The sequence below is a fragment of the Lissotriton helveticus genome, chromosome 3_1, assembly GCF_964261635.1.
Source record: "Lissotriton helveticus chromosome 3_1, aLisHel1.1, whole genome shotgun sequence".
Taxonomy (NCBI): Eukaryota; Metazoa; Chordata; class Amphibia; order Caudata; family Salamandridae; genus Lissotriton; species Lissotriton helveticus.
The window spans coordinates 289,470,944-289,489,853 of NC_136061.1; the positions used below are offsets into that span (position 1 = coordinate 289,470,944).

Here is an 18,910-nt window from a genome sequence, read left to right on the forward strand (position 1 = left end):
GGAAATAAATTGACAAATAAGCTAACAAGAACCCTTTGAATCTGTGGTGGTCCACATGCATCAGAGTAGTCCCAAATTTAAGGAAAACCACCTATAAACAATTACTAGTTAAATTGATTGTATACAAATTCTTTCATGTGGCTATTTGGAATTCGGATTGTGGACCAACCTAAGACAACCCAGCTGGAAAGCTTAAGGTTCACACAAGTGTAAGATACAGGGCTGGACTGCACAAACAACTCATTTGGCATATAGCATGTCTAAAAACATCTAATATCGGAGTCTGAAATACTCATAAATGCATGTGCAATTTAATAAGCTTTATTATTCTGACAAAAACCACAGAGAAACATCGACTGGCATCTTGAACATCCTAAAGTTGATTGCATTTAGTAGTTCAACGTTTCCACTGTGTCTCAATGCAGGATGGAATATGTTCAATGTTTCCGCTGTGTCTCAATGCAGAATAAAATACACTGATAAGCACTACCAATTTCTCCACTTTTGTAACTTGGCGTTTTGCCACATTAATACTGGTTCTTTTACAAGTACTTAGGTGCACAATGTTGACCTCATGAACAAGATCAAAATGCAAATCATTTGCCCATCAGGCAGTCATTAATTCAAAAGATTAAACATTTACATTAGATACTGTGCAGTATAGCAGTTTTTTAGAGTTGTGATGGACTAGCAGTGCATACACCAGCAGTAGAAATGACAACTAATCAATATAAACGTGAATCAAAACACCTTTCGCATTTAGTACATGGTTTATGGAAACCAGTATCATCAAATTCAGAAGAAAATAGACACTAGCAAAACCAATAGGGTTTGCCTTTGAAAGGAGTACAAAGACAGTTTGGCATTTCCTATGCTTTGTCAATGCGGAAAAGCAACAGCAAAAAATAAAAACCTCAGTATGGTGATGTACAAGCACAAACTAACTTGATTTACTGTCCCAAGATGGCAGACGCCCATCTTGGCACAGCAAATTAAGAAATGTGCACAAAGGCGCATTAGAGAAAGGGGAAGCCCAGAAGTAAACTGCAGCTGGCAGGCTTGAGAACTGGGGGCCCAACTGAGGAGCGAACAACATAGCAGCTTAGAAAAAAAGCTAAACAGACAACGGCAAGGGAAGCAACAGATTAAAATTGAGGGGCAGGAAAGGGATCGGGCAGCCGCACACAGGAGTAAAAAAAAAAAAAAAAAACACATGCATAACCCATACAATTAAAAAGAAAACAAAAACAACCCACCTGCCCTGTTTTGTGCAGTACCACATGGCGGTGGTGTTGTCTATGAACACCTGCACTGCCTTCCCCTTCAGGGAGGGAGGGAAGGAAGGAAGGAAGGAATGCCTTCAGAGCCAAGCGAATTGCCTTGAGCGCCAACAGGTTGATATGGAGCCCTAACTCCACTGGAGACCAGACTCTTGATCTCCACCTCTCCCAGGTGGTCGTCTCATCCCAGGAGTGATGCATTGGTCACCACTGTGAGGTCTGGTTGGGGAAGGGAGAAAGATCTGCCCCTGACCCAATCCTAGTTTGTTAACCACCACTGCAGTTGTTGCGCAGTTCCCTCCGAGAGCTGGATGTAGTCCAAAAGATTCCCCTGATGCTGTGCTTACTGGAACTTCAGGTCCCACTGCACAGTCCGTACATGCCATCGGGCATCATCCACCAGCAATATGCCAGGAGGCCCAGCAGCATCAGGGTCATTCTCACCGGAATCAGGGATATCGGCTGAAACATCAGTTTCATAGCCTGAATATACCGGACTTGCTGTTCGGGAGGATAGGCCCGAAACTGAGCTTTGTCCAAAACAGCCCCCATGAAAAGTAGCAGCTAAGAGGGAGTCAGGTGTGACTTCGGTATGTTGATAGTGAACCCCAGCGAATGCAGGCGGTCCACTGTAGTCTGGAGGTGGGAGACTACAGCATGGGGCAAGCCCGATTTCAACAGCCAGTCGTCGAGACAGAAAAAGACTGGCACCCCTGATCTGCACAGATGACCAGCAACCACTGCCATCACTTTCATGAACACCTGAGGGGATCACGGTGAACTGAAAATGCTCGTGTTCTACCATGAACCGTAGGTAGCGTCTGAGCTGGCAGAACGGGAATATGGAAATAGGTGTCCTGCAATGCCACCATCCAGTCTCCAGGGTCGAGGACAGACAGAACCAGAACCAACGTAGGCATTTTGAACTTCTCATTGAGGAGGAAGCGTTTGAGAGCCCCGAAGTCTAGGATAGGACACAGGCCCTCATCCTTCTTGAGCAGCAGAATGTTGCGGGAATAGCAACCACGCCCTACTTCAGCCACAGGGACCCTGTTGATAGCTCCCTTGACCAAGAGAGCTGAAACTAAATGGCAGAGAAGCGCCAATTGAACCTCCCACATGCGATCAAAAGACGGTGGCATGGAGGGGGGGGGCTGTCTCAAAGGGGAGGGAGTAGTCCCTTCGGACTATCTGCAAAACCCACCTGTCTGACGCAATTGTTTGCCAGTGGGGGTGACGATGGCGAATCCTACCACCCACTGGCCGTTCAAGGGCTGGACTAGGAGGGTTTGGAGGCTGCTGCAAGGGAGAGAGGGAAGGGTGGACTGGCCTGCCCGTTGGCTCCCAGACCCATGAGGGTTCTGGGTCCCACGTCCACGGCCACGTACAGGCTGGGCAGCTTGCATGGATAGGTGGCAAAACTGGGCCGGACGGGGTGGGATGCCCCTTCCTTAGCCTCGAAAGGGGCGAAAGGCAGACTGTGGTGGACGGGAGGCCACCAAGAAGCCTAAGAACCTGGCCATAGCTCGAGAATTCTTAAAGCGTTTCAGCTTAGTGTCTGCCTTGTCACCAGAAAGCCGACAGCCATCGAAAGCCATGTCCAGCCGAGTTGCTTGTATTTAGGAAAACAAAGGTCAGGGGGAGGCCACTAGGTCCTCGTGTGGCATAGGCCACTGAAGTACTGGTTATGCAATATATGCTGGGGCACAAGGTAAGGTATGAGCTCACATTTATTAACAGCATAAACGGAGTATCATAGTAGAATTCTATTAATAGTTCTGGTGCTCACATAAAAAGTGGAAGTGCGTGAAGTGAGGGGTGTTCGTGACATTAAAAATTCTCACCCGTTTAACGCTTGGGTATTAATGCCCAACATTTGCACAGTTGAACTGTTTTTATTTAATATTTTTATTGTTTTTCTCCGGACCAATAATTGATTTCTGGTTTTGTTACAAAGAAGGTACGAAGTTCCTCTGGTTGAATGGGATCAAGGAGTCATGAACCAGTAGTCGGGTCACTGAGGAACCACTAATGCAGAGGTCTTCAAACTTTTTGATGCCGAGACCCCCCTGTCAAAAAAAGTTAGGCATAAGGACCCCCTCCGACAAAAAAAATTCTAGAACTTGGTACTCATCATCATCGACAACCAAAAGCGCCCCCCAATTACCACGGCAAATCATTTTACAGTGGGGAAATAGTATTAAATAGTGTTTAGCAAATCAAAGGTCAGTGCCCCTAGAAGTGCCCTTCTATGCAGGCCAGACATTCAGTACAGTGGGAGGCTTAGTGTCTGGAAGGAGAATGGCACCCATTGTGAACACGTGTTCCCATGCATTTGATGCAGGTGGAGGACATGTTGCACGGTCAGACTGGCTAAACTGAGCCTTTGCCTTGGAAAGGCCTTTGCAGGGTGAGGGTCAGAAGAGAGGTTGTGAAAAGTTGCAAAACACACTCGTCTAGAGATGGAAGCAAAAAGACACACGTTGTTTCTTTTTTGTGGGTGGAGCTCTTTGTACCCAGAGGCCGGTAATCTAACAGACAGGTAAACTAGATCATTCAAGATCACAGAGGCAGTCGGCAAGGAGCTGAGTGGCCTCCAAATTAGCACACACAGCGATTCTGTGAGAAGAGGTATGAAAAAGTTAAGAATTAACTAAATGGACATTTCCAGACTTAGTGCTTGGTCACGTTTGCTGAGTAATGCTTTGATTTTACTCATGAGAAGATACTTCTGCATTGAAACTGTAGTTGTATCTACATGGTTGACTAAATGTTCGGGCATATTCTTATGTTTTGCTGTATTACCACAAATATTACTTCCATTTCTTGCCATTTATAGATTCTTTCTTAATACATTTGAACTGCACAATTTAAATTACTCCATGTTTTGGAATCTTGTTTCTTTGCAAAAAACATGAAAAAGCCTAATTTTGCAACTACAAATGTCATCATTTTTCTAATGTGTATAGCACCAATATCTTTAAAATACATTTATTTTCAGGACATAATGATCTGTTTCTAACCACAGCTGAAATTCAGAAGGCTATTTAGGTTTCCATGAGCCCATATTCACTGATCTAGTGATTAGCGCAGTTATAAATCACAACCAATGCCCTCCAGGTGGAATCTATAAGTGGGTAGAACAACCTATGAATATTCTGACTGCATCAGGTGTTAGATCAAAACCTAGACAGTTGGTCCTGTATATACAAGAACCTGCTAATAGATTAAAACTGGAAACGTACATAGAATGTGGATCCAGTCTACATAGCCTTGACATCAGTGACATGAATTTGTGATCTCCTGTTTACATTTATGAAGATATGCAAGGATATTATAGATCAGCCATTGGCCCCAGGTTTCTGCAATTTGCATCATGCACTGTTTTAAGAGTGTGATCACAAGTCCATTCCAAATTGCGGAGATAATTTCAAGGACTGCTTCCTTTTCCTGTGCCTTTAGAATTCTCTCGTCACTGCAACAATTGCACTAATATTTCATTGCACATCCTATTGAATTTATTATACGTTATTTTTCCTATTTAAAAAACACTGCTACATGTAATTAAAAAACAAGAGACGCTATTGTGGCCACCAGTCTCATATATTGCGATTTTGTGAATATTTTCTATTTAGACCTTTTTGACAAAAAATGATGTCCTCAGATGAACTCTCCCAGACCCGTTTTAAATGATTCCACCACGTGATACTTTTTTTGTACTACAAAAATCACTACATCAAGTAAGGTGCAATCATGGATGCTTTACACACGAACAAATAACCATCGCTTTTTTGGGGGACAGTGTGGCAACTATAGTTGGCCAGAAGCATCATATTAATCTGCTGCTAAATAATAAAAGCGGAAAGAACACGGAAAATAAACATTTAAATGTCACAAAAATGAATATGTAACTGCAGCTACAAAAACAGAAAGTACACCAAAAATAAACACCATTCCACCGTCATAAAAATGAGCCTTTTTCCTGTCTCTTCGTGGAAACCCAGCCTGCATTATGAAGGCGCTGGTCCATGTACAAAGTTTGCGGGCATTTCCTGGTGAGAATGCTGCAGTCTCTCTGATTGGAGGACAGGCATTGATGACGTAGCCACATTATGATTGGCCTATTTTGCCCTGTCCTCCAATCTGAGAGGCTCCTGGGATGTAATTATTTCGAATCCAAAACGAAACGAAAACGTTTTGGATTCGAGGCAGCAGTGAGGCAGGTGAATGCGCGACCCCCTGCCAATGACCTCACGCCCCCCCTGGGGGTCGTGCCCCATACATTGAAGACCTATGCACTAATGTGTGCAAGAAAGAGAGGGAATTCTCCTTGTTGGAACTAGGGCTCTCACACACCCAGCAAGCTAGGTGTCATGCTTCATCATTTGAACCTGCCCCTCGTCAGGTCGGCGCTGCAATACCGGACGGGCACCAGGAACCGGGGCTCTTTATCGGGGATCTTTTGTTCCTGCTGGTGGGTGCAGTGGGGGTGAGAGGCCATGTATGTGTAGAAGGGGGGAAGTGAGTTAAAATAGGTCAGGACCATCCCGGTGTCGGCGGCAGGGTAGGAGAGACAGACGAACGCGTACTTCGCGCTGGACCCAATCGGTGTCTTTTACCGCTGGCTACTGTAGCATGCATATTTTGCTGACAGTTTAGGTCTACTATGACAAGACATGGTATGTAGTTTCACACTTACCTTATAGTGTAGATAGCATAACATTGATCCTGACGAAGTGTCCCGATCATTCTTCACGTCTGAGACACGAAACGTTGATCATTTGAGAGTAGAGCCCTTACCACTAGACACCTTACGACTAGGTTTGGCCTCTCTCCACACATTTTTAATTAGGCAGTTACCTTTATAATACAGTTTGGATAGGACTAACTGACCTATTTTAACTCACTTTCCCCATTGTATGGGAGTATTGGCCCAAGAGGCATGAAGTATTCACGCCAAGCTGGAGGAAGAGAACATAAGCTTCCCAAGATGATCCAGCTTCTTGAATTCCCTGTCTGGAGGAGCAGAAGGGAATAAGCTATTCAAAGAATAAGCTTGGACCACCAAGCTCTTGGGGGGAAGGCTCTTGGGTGGGGAAACTGGGATTGCCCTGAGCCAGGCGGTGCCATATAGCAATCTTCCGTTTCACAGGAGTCCCTTAGCTGGGCTTGACCAATGTGCCCAGAAAGACATCCGTGAGCACTTTATTGAAGGGCAAAAGGGTTTCTGAGGAAGTGGTCGAAGGCTGAAGCTCCTCCGTCAGTAGATTAGTCCTGACTGCCACTGGAGGGAGTTCCAGGCCCAAGGCCTCGGCCTCCCTATGCACTACCACAGCATAGGACGCTCCCGCCTTTGTAGCCACAGTAGTGGGAGAAAGCATGCCAAGGTCTGGTGAAGTGTCCAGACCACTGGCGTCACCCAATTCCTCTCTCCAGTCCAATTCTTCCAGCTGGTCGGCCAAAGGGTCCAGCGACTCCTTTCAGTCCTCATCACCACCTTCAGGGCGATAGGGAACACCTGGGATGAACACGGGAACAAAAGTACCTTCCAGCACCTGATTCGATGTCGGTCCGGCTACAGATCTCTCTCATGGATGAGAATTGGAGTCGTCGGCGGGATCGACTCCGGGGAAGGTCAAGTAAGTTCGACCGGTGTCGATCCAGATCCACGGGGGACAACCGGTGCCAGGGCCAGAGCCACTGGTATTAATGCCTATGGACCCCAACAGACTCCTTGGGGCCCAAAGCCACCCAAGCGGAGTCGGGCAGCCCCAAGACACATTGGAGGGCTTCGTAAAACATATGAAGCTGGGCACAGGATGCCTCGGAAAAGGAGGGAGGCATGGAGTCGTACCTGAGCCAGGCACCGGAGACAGAGCCTTAGAGCGACAATGCTCCAGGATCCCACGTAGCACCAGGTGACCGACAGGAAGTAGACCTATAGCTACGGTGCTTCTTCGCCACCTTCTTGTGCTTCGCCTTACCCGAGGAGTGAGAAGGCTTGGACTAGATGCGGTGGCTCCACAAGAGGTTTCGAGACCTTCCCCCTCGAGTGAGACCGGGAGCGACGCTTAGCCGTCTGCCAGGCTTCCAAGAGCTTTCGGGACCACTCCCGCAAATTCTTTGGATTCATGGCCAGGCAGTCGGAGCACTACTTCGGGTCATGGTCGTGCTACAGACACCAAAGGCACATGAGGTGAGGGTCCATCAGACATTAGTTTGTGACAGACCTCACAGGACTTGAAGGCGGTCCAACGATGGGACATCCCTCACGGACCAGGAGTCGATGACTCGAAAAAAGAAGTTGACAAAAGCATAGTCAAAAAATGACTAAAGGGGTAAGCTCTCTCCGGATCTGCGTTAGGCTGGCGCGGAAAAAGAAAGAACTCAGCACGCAGGGGCGCTGTCTAAATAGGCACCGCAACGTCATCCCGGCTACCACGATGCTGGACGCGGAGTCGACTGATGCCCCCTACAGACTCACAGGTTTACTGGGGGTAATTCTGAAGCTGCCTGGCCTAAGCTGGGAGCCACCAGGATGCGAGCGAGGAAGGTCTGCTGAAGCTTCCGGCATTACCCCCACCCCACAGCAGAAGTACAGGAGTAAGATTTCCCACTCGTGGACTTATTGCCTCGTACTGCTTACCAGGGCGGCATAAAAATTGCCCACTCCTGGAAGGTACCGCGCCAGGAGGTGCATCTGATGATTAATGGTCCAATAACAAATGCTGTGAGAAAATGCCTCTTGGTTAGCCCTCACTTAATGACTGGACATTGATGTAGCATAGACTTTAGTGCACAGGGTCCCTGCCAACCAGGTTCCCTGTCCCAGTGCTTCTTCCTTAAAAACAACCAAAATTGGTACTCCTGATCCTGCAAGTCCCTAGTGAGTGGCACCCTGGGTACCTAGAGGCTGAAAAAGCTGAAGAGGGTCTCATGGGACCCCACTCACAAGGACCATGTGAGGTCAAAAATGACAAAGTTGACAAGGCATTCTGCTTAGGTGCCATGCTAGCCAGAACTGCTATAAGGGAAAGGTAAGTGACCCCTCTAGCAGGCCGTACAGTTTTAAGGCAGGGTGAGGGCATATCTGCATGAGTAGATATGCCCCTACAATACTTAAGTCAATTCTTAAATATTTTAAGTGCCAGTGAAGCCATAAGGAGTATCGGACCTGGAAACTCGACAACTCAAGTTCCCCAGCACCACGATGGCTTCACTGAAACCAGCGGTGTTTGGTACCAAACTACTCCGTATAATAAATCCCCACTGATGGCAGTGTGAGATTAAACCATGTACCCAGAGGGCACATCAAAGGTGACCCTTAAAACGTACCGACCCTAGTGTAGTCACTGACTGACTTTAGGCAGCCTGCCAAAAAAACATGTTTCTGGATCCCTGGGTGGCGAGGCCCTGCTCTTTGAAACCACAAACAATGCACATCCTTGGCGGAGGTGAAACCTCCTCATCCAGGATGGGCACAGTGCTCGAAGGGGAAGCTTCTAAGGTTTGCCGCCTTTGTAATGCGACACCCAGCCACTGCTGCTAGCAGCCCTTGATTTACATCCCCACTTTGGCAGGGAAAACCATCAGGAAAACTTAGAAAGCCTAGGAGGTGTGCCCACCTTTGCCAACTCCACCACTCAGGCAGAGGAGGCTAAGTTAAGCTTACTTTTCAGTCACCTCCATCTAGAAGATATGGGGACTCTTCCAATCAGGGATAGGACTCTGCACCTTGACAGCACTCAATAGTTCACCAGCTACTTCTGTCCGTAGCATAAACTTATTTTAAGCAGAAATGTTCACACATCACTTTACTTGCTCTACGCCTACATGCATTCTAGAACACCATCCACTCTGATTGCCTGCTATCTAGGGTAGGCCATTATGCATTTCAAATTGTGTACCGTCCTAACCTATCCAAAAATGCAGCTAAAAACTTTAAACATAACCAACTCAAGCAACACCCTGAAACTCTGGTCACAGATGCCTAATATTGCAACTCAAAAGGCATTGTGGTTAACAACCTTATCTTCTTCACGAACCGAAGAGCCCAATGGAGAAGATTACTCACTGCCATGTTTTGCTTCAAACCAATAAAGAAAATACTACACACCTCCAGAATAACCATATTGCCCTCACCAGACCTTAATGCTAAACATGCAGTGTCCATTTACAACAACTAAAATATCCTTATACAAGTGGACACTCATTTGGAACAATTTGGCAAAAAATTAATTAAGATTAGAAATACAGAAGATAATGTACAGGCAATTCAGACTATTCAGAGTCCTTCTTCCAGGTTGAACACCCCAGCCCCTTCTGCCACTTCTACGTCCTACCGCATTACTACCTCACCTGCTAGGACCAAACACAAGCAGTTTCATTCCACTATCAATGAGCCCACTTTGGTAGGAACAAAACCTTGTCCAGTTAGAATAGACTACCCTAGTCCATAGATTTGTGATTTTATCTTACCCGCTCCACATTCCTCACTAACAGTCAAAACGTACACCCTAATAACATACAGCTGCAACAATGCGAATACCTGGAGGTCAGCCCATGTCTCTTCCCCTAGCTCACCCTAAGTAACACCCCACACAACCACTATGATCACTAACACTCTGGTTTCTAAGGACTCATGGCAAAATACACCCAGAGACAATGGCATTTCCCTATTGAGAATAAGTTGACACCTCGAGAATTAAATCTAATAATAAAGGATCTTAAGAACCTATCACTCCACAAAAATGGAGAAGTGCTGTAAACTACTCTTATCCTCCATGACTAATCAATTTGCCCATCCCACCATGACCAAGAATCACTTAAGTGAAAACTTGTCAGTAGAAAGCAAACTAAGTTTAAATTGGAAAACTAGGCCTCTTCCTAATCACCGCTCCAGGCCACATAGGAATATGGAACATCTGTCTGAAGAGGATATTCAATACCTTCTTTCAACCTACAATGCCTCGCAAAACAATTCTGAACTTGAAACACTCAATATCCAAACTATTTCCTCCAACCCATTTAGAGAGATTAGTGTCAATCACAGAACCTCGTACTTGGTCAACTTGCTCCCTATCCCTACCGCTAACCGTGAAGCACTTGTAACTAAAACCCAACTCAAATCGATGCTTAACTGTAGGTCTGTGGAAAGACATGCTGCTGATATCCGGGACCTCATTCACTCTCAAGATGTGGGCATCCTTATCTTCATGACAACCTGGCTTAAAGAATCCTCTTCACAAGATTTAGACATCTTAGTTCCCTCACACGTAAAACATTATAAGACTAGACAGACTGTGAGAAAGAGCCCTCTTTCTGAATGGTCCCCCTCCACTTCTTGTTGAATTGCTGATGTGCTTTGACTTGAGTGTGCCACCCTGGCTACCTGCTAATCAGGTACCCAGGGCCTATGTTCATTCCCTAAAAGTGGATTGAAAACAAAACCCATTCTGCATCTATGGCCAAAGGTCAGCCCCTGGTAAATGGTACCACAGGTACCCAGGACACAGTGACCAGGGAAGACCTCTAAGGGCTGTAGCACTTCTTGTGCCACCCTTAGAAGCTCTGTACCATTACACTCACACACTGCCTTTGCAAGCTGTGTGTTTTGGTGCAGAACAAAGTAAAGAGTCTACATGGCACACATCCCTGTGTGCCAAGCCTACAACCCACTGCCCTGGCATAGATCAGTCACCCCTCTAGCTGGGTGCCTTATACCAGGGGTGAGGGTGCAGGTGCATGAGCCCTGTACCCCTAAAGTGTCCAAGTCCATTCTTAGACATTGTAAGTGCAGTGCTGCCATTAAGATAATATGGTGCTGGGAGTTTGTCATTACGAACTCCACCGCACCATAATGGCTGCACTGAAAACTGAGCCGTTTAGTATCAAACTTCTCAGTACATTAAACCCACACCGATGCCAGTGTGGGATTTAATGAAAAATGCACACAGAAGGCATCTTTGAGATACCCCCTGAAAAACGAATTATCACTAGTGTCCAGGTTGAGTGGCTGCTTTCAGCTGCCACCACCAGACATGTTTCTGGAGCCCTGGGTCAAGAGCCTGCTGCTCTCGGGGACCTCCTGAAACAATGCCCATCCACAAGGATGGGCAGAGTTCACAAAGGGGAAGCTTCAAAGGCGTGCGACCTTTGTGAGCTTCCCCAGGCCACTTGCTGCTTTCAGCAACTGGTCCCCACTGGTTCTGATCTCCACTTTGGGCGGGAGAACCAGTGGGAAAAACAAGTGAGGACAAGAGGTGTGCCTACCTCTGCCAACTCCACCCCTGAGGTAGGGGAGGTGAGGTGGATCACAACTCTGTTTCCGCCATCTTGCAGATGGGAGGACCCAGCCAACCAGGAAAAAGGCTTATGCCCCCTTCCGAATGGAGGGTGGCATAATAGGGGGTGTACCCACCCCAGGGAAGGGACCCATTGGTCCTGACCTTTTTACCCACCTGTAACACCCCTATATTCCGTATTTAGTGGCATCCCTGAACCTTGCTTCCTCAGACAAGAACCTACAAGAAGAAAAGAAGAAGGACTGAACAGTCATGCCGAAGCTAACAAGAGGAGAAAGCCCAATTACTAGGCCCCAACCCTACCGGCCTGTCCCCACTTCGAACCTACTCCCGGAGAATCCCAGTGTGTCCTGCAGCCAGCAACCTCGAGAAACCCGGAGGACCTGACTGCCTTTAATTCCAAAGAGAATGTATCCCGTAAACACCGGATTTGTTAAATCAACAGACTCCAGCTCCGCAAGGATCTGCGAGTTTGCACCAATCTGCACCAGACGCCCACGGCCGGAGTTAGAGTTGCCCAACACCAAGAGGAGGTCTACTCAGCGATCCTGACCAGAGATCCGGCGACCCCTGACCTGCCTCAAGCAGACACCTGCAGCCTCGAACCGAAAGGTCCCCCCAACCACAACCAAGAACTGGTAAGAAGATCAGATCCTAAAAGGCACCCCTGCACCCAATGCCCCACGGCCTTGGGTGGCCCAAGCGACAGTGCCTTAACTCTCAACATACCTTTACAAGTGGTGGTACAACACAGAACACCTTAGGCCCTGAGCCTGCAGTGCTTTTGCAAACCGAAGACTCGCCAATGAAAGCTACAGGGCTTCCGACGCCAAAACAGCACTCTGCACCCGGCCGTCCCAGTGCCGCTGAGGGTGCAACTTTTGTGCTGGCCTAAAACCCCATTTGCCCTGTGCTTAAGTCCAGGAGCTTTGCTCCCACAACCTAGTGGCCTGCTCAAGAGCAGCCACCAACTGGAGGCCCCCTATCCCCTGTTGGATAACATTGGGCTTCAGCACTCTACACCTGCCCACCCTAGTGGCGCTGAGGGTGTAACAAGAGTGCATCCTGGACTCTGGGGGACCCTCAAGTCTAACCCCTGAACACCAACTCTCATAAAGTACTTCGCTTCAAACCGATAACACTATTTTCCTCCATAGGAAAACATTGACTGTTTTTCTATGAAAATTTTCTAAGTGGAGAGTTGGAAAACCTAAAGAAATTCTTTAAAATTGTACTAAATAACCAAAACGCCTTTTACTTACCTGTTTACAGGAAATGTCCCAGTGTAGTATCTAGGCACACTGCACTGCGTAAGAAAAGAAATCTCAAAAGTAACTTACCTGTAATTTTACTAAAAAGCCTATGCTAAGTATATGTACTGTATTCTGAAAAGCATTGCATTATCAGTAACACTATTGTAATCAAATCAAAGTACATGTACAATTGCAATTCAAACTGTGTTACAACTGTATATTTACTGCAAAGTATTTATCAGTCACCTGTGCCAGACGTGCTTGGTTCTAGGAAATAAAATAAAAGAATATTTTAATACAAAAACAATTGGTCTAAAGTTCAGCCTTTGTGTGTGTGAATTCATTTACTGACTCAGTGTGTACAACAAATGCTTAACACTGTCCTCAGATAAAGCTTTACTGCTCGACCACACTACCCCAATGAGAAAGTGAGGTGCTATATACTTTACCTCTGCCTACCTTTTGGGTTCCACTGGACTCTGCACACTAAAGCTCACTTTGGTATAGTACATACAGTGCCAGCTTCCTACACAGACCTCTTAAAGTAGGAGGGGGCTTAGCCTGCATCTTTCGACCACTTCTCACCCTAAAACGCACAAAAACTGATCTGGTGTCCTCTTTTGAACACATGGGCATTGAACTATGGAAAAACAACAACTTAGTATGTTTACTACACCTGATCTATCACCCCACCCTGGCGATAACCTTCTCTTTCTAGAACAAATATTGGAGACCATATCCTCCTATTCGGGCGACAATCCGATGCATATCTTCCTGGATGACTTCAACCTTCACTAGAACGACGCAAAGGATCCCTTGCTGTGCACTCTTAAGGCACTCCACTCTGATATAAACTTAACCCAATACTGCAATGGTCCAACCCACAACAAAGGAACCACCCTAGACTTAATCATTGCGAAACACTAAGTCATTCAAGTAGACACCATCACTCCCTGTGACTGGTCTGATCATTACCTAATTTCTTTCAACATCATGGAAAGAGGTGCGCTCAAGGCAAGGTCATCCTCGTAAGGTTAAACAATGGTCATGAGAATCGAGGAACATCAATTTGAATGAGCGAACTAGCATCAGTAATAAACCTCTTCTCCCGGCTACCAACCTGTCATCTTGAGGACCTCACGGATCACTACACTCACTCTATGGCTAATGTGATCGACTCAATTGCTCCTAAACAAATCAAAAGAATTCCCAGCAAATTATCCAAACCCTGGTTCAGTTGCTTCCTTATTGGTGAAAGACGCAAGTTAAGGATGGAGGAGAGAACCTGGAGAAACTCGCCTTCTGCTACAAACCTCAAACAACTGCAGATAAGAAGCATGTTCAACAAGCATATCCGTAGTGCCAAGACCAACCATTTTAGAACACAAATCAACCTCTCCCAAAACATCCCGAAAAAATTGTTCGATATCATCAAACAGTAAGCCAATCCCTCAATTGACCAACAATCTACACTCAATGACTTAACCCTAAATAGAGGAATTTGCTGCACACTTCTTGGAAAAGACACGAAAGATTGCGTTAGAATTACTATGCATCACTACAAATATGTGGTGTATCCCAAACCATCACCTCTACCTCACCCCTATCGACTGCCCCCTGATTCATTGTATTCCTCTAAAAAAACTAAAAAAACAAGCACTTTGGAATACCTTCAGACTCCCAGACGACATGGAGTTATTTAACACTATCTCTTCATTAAAATACTCAAACCATTTCTAATGATCCTTTTCCAGCCAATCTCTTCAAAGATTTTTTATGCTCAGTGCTACCACTCTGGTCTAAAATGGTCCATGAAACTCTCCTGCAAGGATTGATTCCTGACTGCCTCGAAATGGATCAAGTTACCCCCAATCCAAAAAAAACCTAATGCGAACCTAATGGATCCCAACAACTTCAGTCAAATTTCCAACATAGTGACTTTAGCCAAACTACTTGAGAAGTGTGTGCACACACAACTATGTAATCACATTGAACGATTTCAACTCCTCGACCATCACCAATCAGGATTCATATTGGGTCACTGAAACTGCACCGATCCACATTGTGGACGACACCTTGAAACTTCTTAGAAGGACGCTGAGGCAGAAAGAAGGTGGGTAAAGTGATGGTTTGACCAATATGAAAAGAAGTAACTACTTTGGTGTTGGAAAACGAGGCAGCTTCTGTGAGGCCTGCACAAATAACATGACACATTTGTCCTTCACTGGGAACCAAACACCCTAGGACAGCGCCTGACTCTCAGAGGGTAGCGTTGCAGAGCAGTCTGAGGCTTACTCAAGGGAGGTGGTGTGGGCTAGTAATCGCCATTTGCAGGTGCGCAAAAATAACACTCAATAATTGATTGTCCAGTCTGTACTTTGCTTTATAAAAGTAAGAGTACATTTAATAAACACACACACCACTCAATACTATACACCAATTTACAAATATACATAAGCTGCTGGAATTACTTTGTGACATTGCATTACATCTCCACCCCTCCCGCAGGGGGGGTGGGGTCTAGTACCACCACTCCCATGTATGCAAACCATGTTGCCCCCAATGCAGTGAGTTGGTCTTAACCTGGAGCGAAGGTCCTTCCCACTGGAACCATCCCAGTGGCGAACCCCCCCCATTACCTCAACAAGCATTAAACAGGCTACACCTGCCTTGGTGACACATGACCCTGACTGAGCATCTCCTAATGACCATACAGTATTCACCTACTCATCTTAAGGGCTAACAGTCTGGGGTCTTCACCTAAGCGCAGCAGCAAGAATACAGGTTTACGCACACTTTAGAATGACAGTACTCAGCACATTTGGATATCATTAGAATGCATTGCAATTACACCTAAAGGCATCACAGATAAAATCACAGATAAAATCACAGGTTTAAGTATCTACTGTCAGACACCCTAGCAGGAATGTCTAGCCACTTAAATCCATTTTTCTTATGACATCACCTTGCACCAGCACTTCACATTAACCAGGTGAAATTCAGTCCCTCTACAAGAAATAACCATTAATAATCGCAGTTCAGTGCAATTACACCTCTTCACCTCCAGGGGATGACTTTCTAGACATCTCCACCTCAGCCCTTCACTCCTTGATGCAATTATCCACAACACCCTCAGCTGAAGAACCAAAAGTTCCAGCCCAGAAGGTGTTAACTGCAAGATGGGCCCTGGAGGGGTTGATTCCTTGGAATCCCCAAGACACTTGGGGTGGGACTTTGCTCGTGCTGGGGGGAGACTGCGCTTCTCCTGCAGCTCCCCCAGCACCTTTGCACCTGTATAGTGGTGACCACGTTCTTCTGGGGCCACCACGAGCCAAGAAAACGCTGTATTGCCCTTGCAGGCCGGTCCTGGCCTTCAAGGCATTATGGGCTGCGCCGCATATTAGATGAGCGGCTCTCCCGCTCCGGCGGGCAGACACAGAGACCAGCGCGGCTCCCGCTGGCCTCAGGGAGTGCAGCGGCACTCCCCACCACCTTCCTCCTGACTTCGGGGCCCGGGGATGGCGCTCCCCCTCACCCAGGCACGTCGGGCCCCTCCTCCTATCTTCTTTGCGGGGGGAGGGGGGAGCGATGGTGCATCCCGCCCCCGCCTCCTCACACGGGGCCCAGAGTTGGGCTCCCGGGCCCCTCAACTCCCGCACCGCTTCAGGGGGAGCGCGATGGCGCTCCCCAGCGCAGGATCTAGCGGGGGGCCAGGGTGGGCTCCTGGCACCCCGCGGGGGCATCTTCACGGGGTGCGCAACGGCGCACCCCGGCTTTACTTCTTTTTGGGGGCAGCCCCCGGGACCTGACCCACCCCGGGGGCATCCGAGACCGGCGGCAGAGCCACACGCGCTTAGTCGTCGGTCTTCTTAGGGGTCAAAGGTCGCCTACCTTCCGGGGGCCATATCTCAGCCCCTGGGGTCCGATCTGCCCCATTTTCGCGTCTTCTCGCTTCTGGTGGCGTCCCCCAGCCACTGGGAGCACTCTTTCGTCCTCCGGGTCTCCAAGAGGGTGCATTCTGCAGGGAGCAGTTTTCACGTGCTCCCTGCGCCTCTCTTCTCACTGCGCAGAGGCCTCCTCTTCTGCGCCACGATCCTGAGCTCTTCTTTTGGCGCTGTTAGGGGCCTGGGGGGCAGTCAGGGGGTTCCTCCTTCCAACTGCCCATTGCACCAGGCTCCAGCAACTTTCGCCTCCGCAGACCACACCCCAGAGAGAGCTTCTCTTCCTGTGCAAGTACTTTTTCAAAGTTGAGTAGGGGGCTGGCAGGAAGTCTCTGGGTGTCCTATCACACAGCGACATCACTTCCCTGCCCCCTCCCTCCTTGTCCAGCCTCTGGATTGTTCACAATCGAGTCGTCCAGTGTCTCTGGCCACATGGCCTCTGAAACCCAACTCCTTCCCCCCCTTCACTGCCTTCTCTCCTGGGTGCAAACTGGTGCCTGGCACCCAGCGACAGCAGTTGATGGATTGGATTAGGTGCACCTATCTTTTCTCCTTGGAGGGAAGATCTTCACTCTGGGAGGGAAGGTCATTAATCTAACCTGCCATGACCAGACCCCAGCCAGGGACTCAAAGAAATATGACATTTCTGAACGACCCAAAAGCAGTACAAATATGACTTTGGACTTAGCAGAATACTCATTTTCCCATCTGCTACACTGGACATTCGTGCGTGTCTGGAATCTGTAGGCTTTGTGGAATTCATTTTAGCCATGGGCAACACATCCCCATAGGGAAATAATGAAGTGAAAACACAGTAAGACACTGACTTTCCCTGGCATATTCCTTTCCAGTGTATAAAGCCTATTCCATGTCACCACCCAATTCTGCATAAGTCCTGCCACACCATTCACTCTGTAGCTGTTCCTGGACTGCGCACGCTAGGAATCTCCCCTGCGCAGCTCCTACACGTGTGCACACGCATGTACACCCGTGTCTGCATGTAACCAGCACGGTGTCCCCATACTCCAGCTGCTGCGCAGCGGCCTAGTCAAGCCAGGCGGGCACCAGTAAAATCTCCATGCAGTCTCCATTACGAGTTCACTGTGGATGAGTCCCAGATTGAGGCTCCCCACAGTAAAAGCTCCATAATTAGGTGCTCAAAAAGCGAAAAATCCGGGCGGCCCTAGTGTCAGAACCACCTTTTAACACTTGGACTAATGGAAAGTCAGGTTCTCAGGACAAACTTGGCCGGATGAACAGGCAGAAAAGGAGGCTTTGCAGAAAAAGCTTGTAGTTCACACACCCTGCGAGCAGAGATGATGGCAAACAGAAAAGCAGTCATTAGGGTAAGAAGTCTGAGAGGACAGTTATGAAGCGCCTCACAGGGAGCGTACTTAAGGTACGTAAGAGCCAAGTCTCACTGAGGCATTACGAATGGAACAGAAAAAGATGAGTAATGCCCTTAAGAAAGCGATTTACAACAGGGGACTTGAAAAGAGAAGGCTGATCAGGAAGCCTAAGAAAGGCTGAAATGGCAGAGAGGTGGCCCTTAAGAGTGCCCAGAGCAGAGCCCTGCCGGGCCAAAGGAGGAAGTAACAAGAAAACCTCAGAAAGAGGGGCAGAAAGGGGATCCACAGCCTTTGCTGCGTACCATGCCATTGCTCAATCTACAGGTGTATACCGATTTGGTGGAAGGATGCCTGGCTGCCAAGATAACATAACAGAGTTGTGGAAGAAGGTCGAACGCAGTCAACTGCCGCAGCTCAATCTGCACACAAGGAGATGGAGGCTGGACAGGATTTGGGTGGAGACTATCCCCTGCTGCTGCGAAAGAAGATTCTTCCGAAGAGGCAGTCTGATCTCAGTATCGAAGGTCATGTGTAGCAGCTCGGGATACCAGACTCTTCGTGCCCAATCCAGAGCCACAAGAATAACTTGGGCCCAGTCGCGCTTGATCTTCTTCAGCACTCTGGGCAGAAGTGGTATAGGCGGAAAGGCGTATAGAAGACCGCAACTCCACTTGCAACGAAAAACATTGCCTAGCGGTGCCGCCTTGGAAATTCCAAAGCGCGGAACTGCTGACATTGTGTGTTCTCTTCGGTGGCGAATAGATGTAACCAAGGTTTTTCCCA

At 47.6% G+C, this 18,910-nt stretch overlaps 1 protein-coding gene across 1 annotated transcript in view; it reads right to left on the reverse strand.

The window, feature by feature from the left end:
- Window positions 1-18,910, reverse strand: part of MED13 (mediator complex subunit 13) — a 1,439,203-nt gene that overhangs the window by 581,479 nt on the left and 838,814 nt on the right. The window lies entirely within an intron of this gene.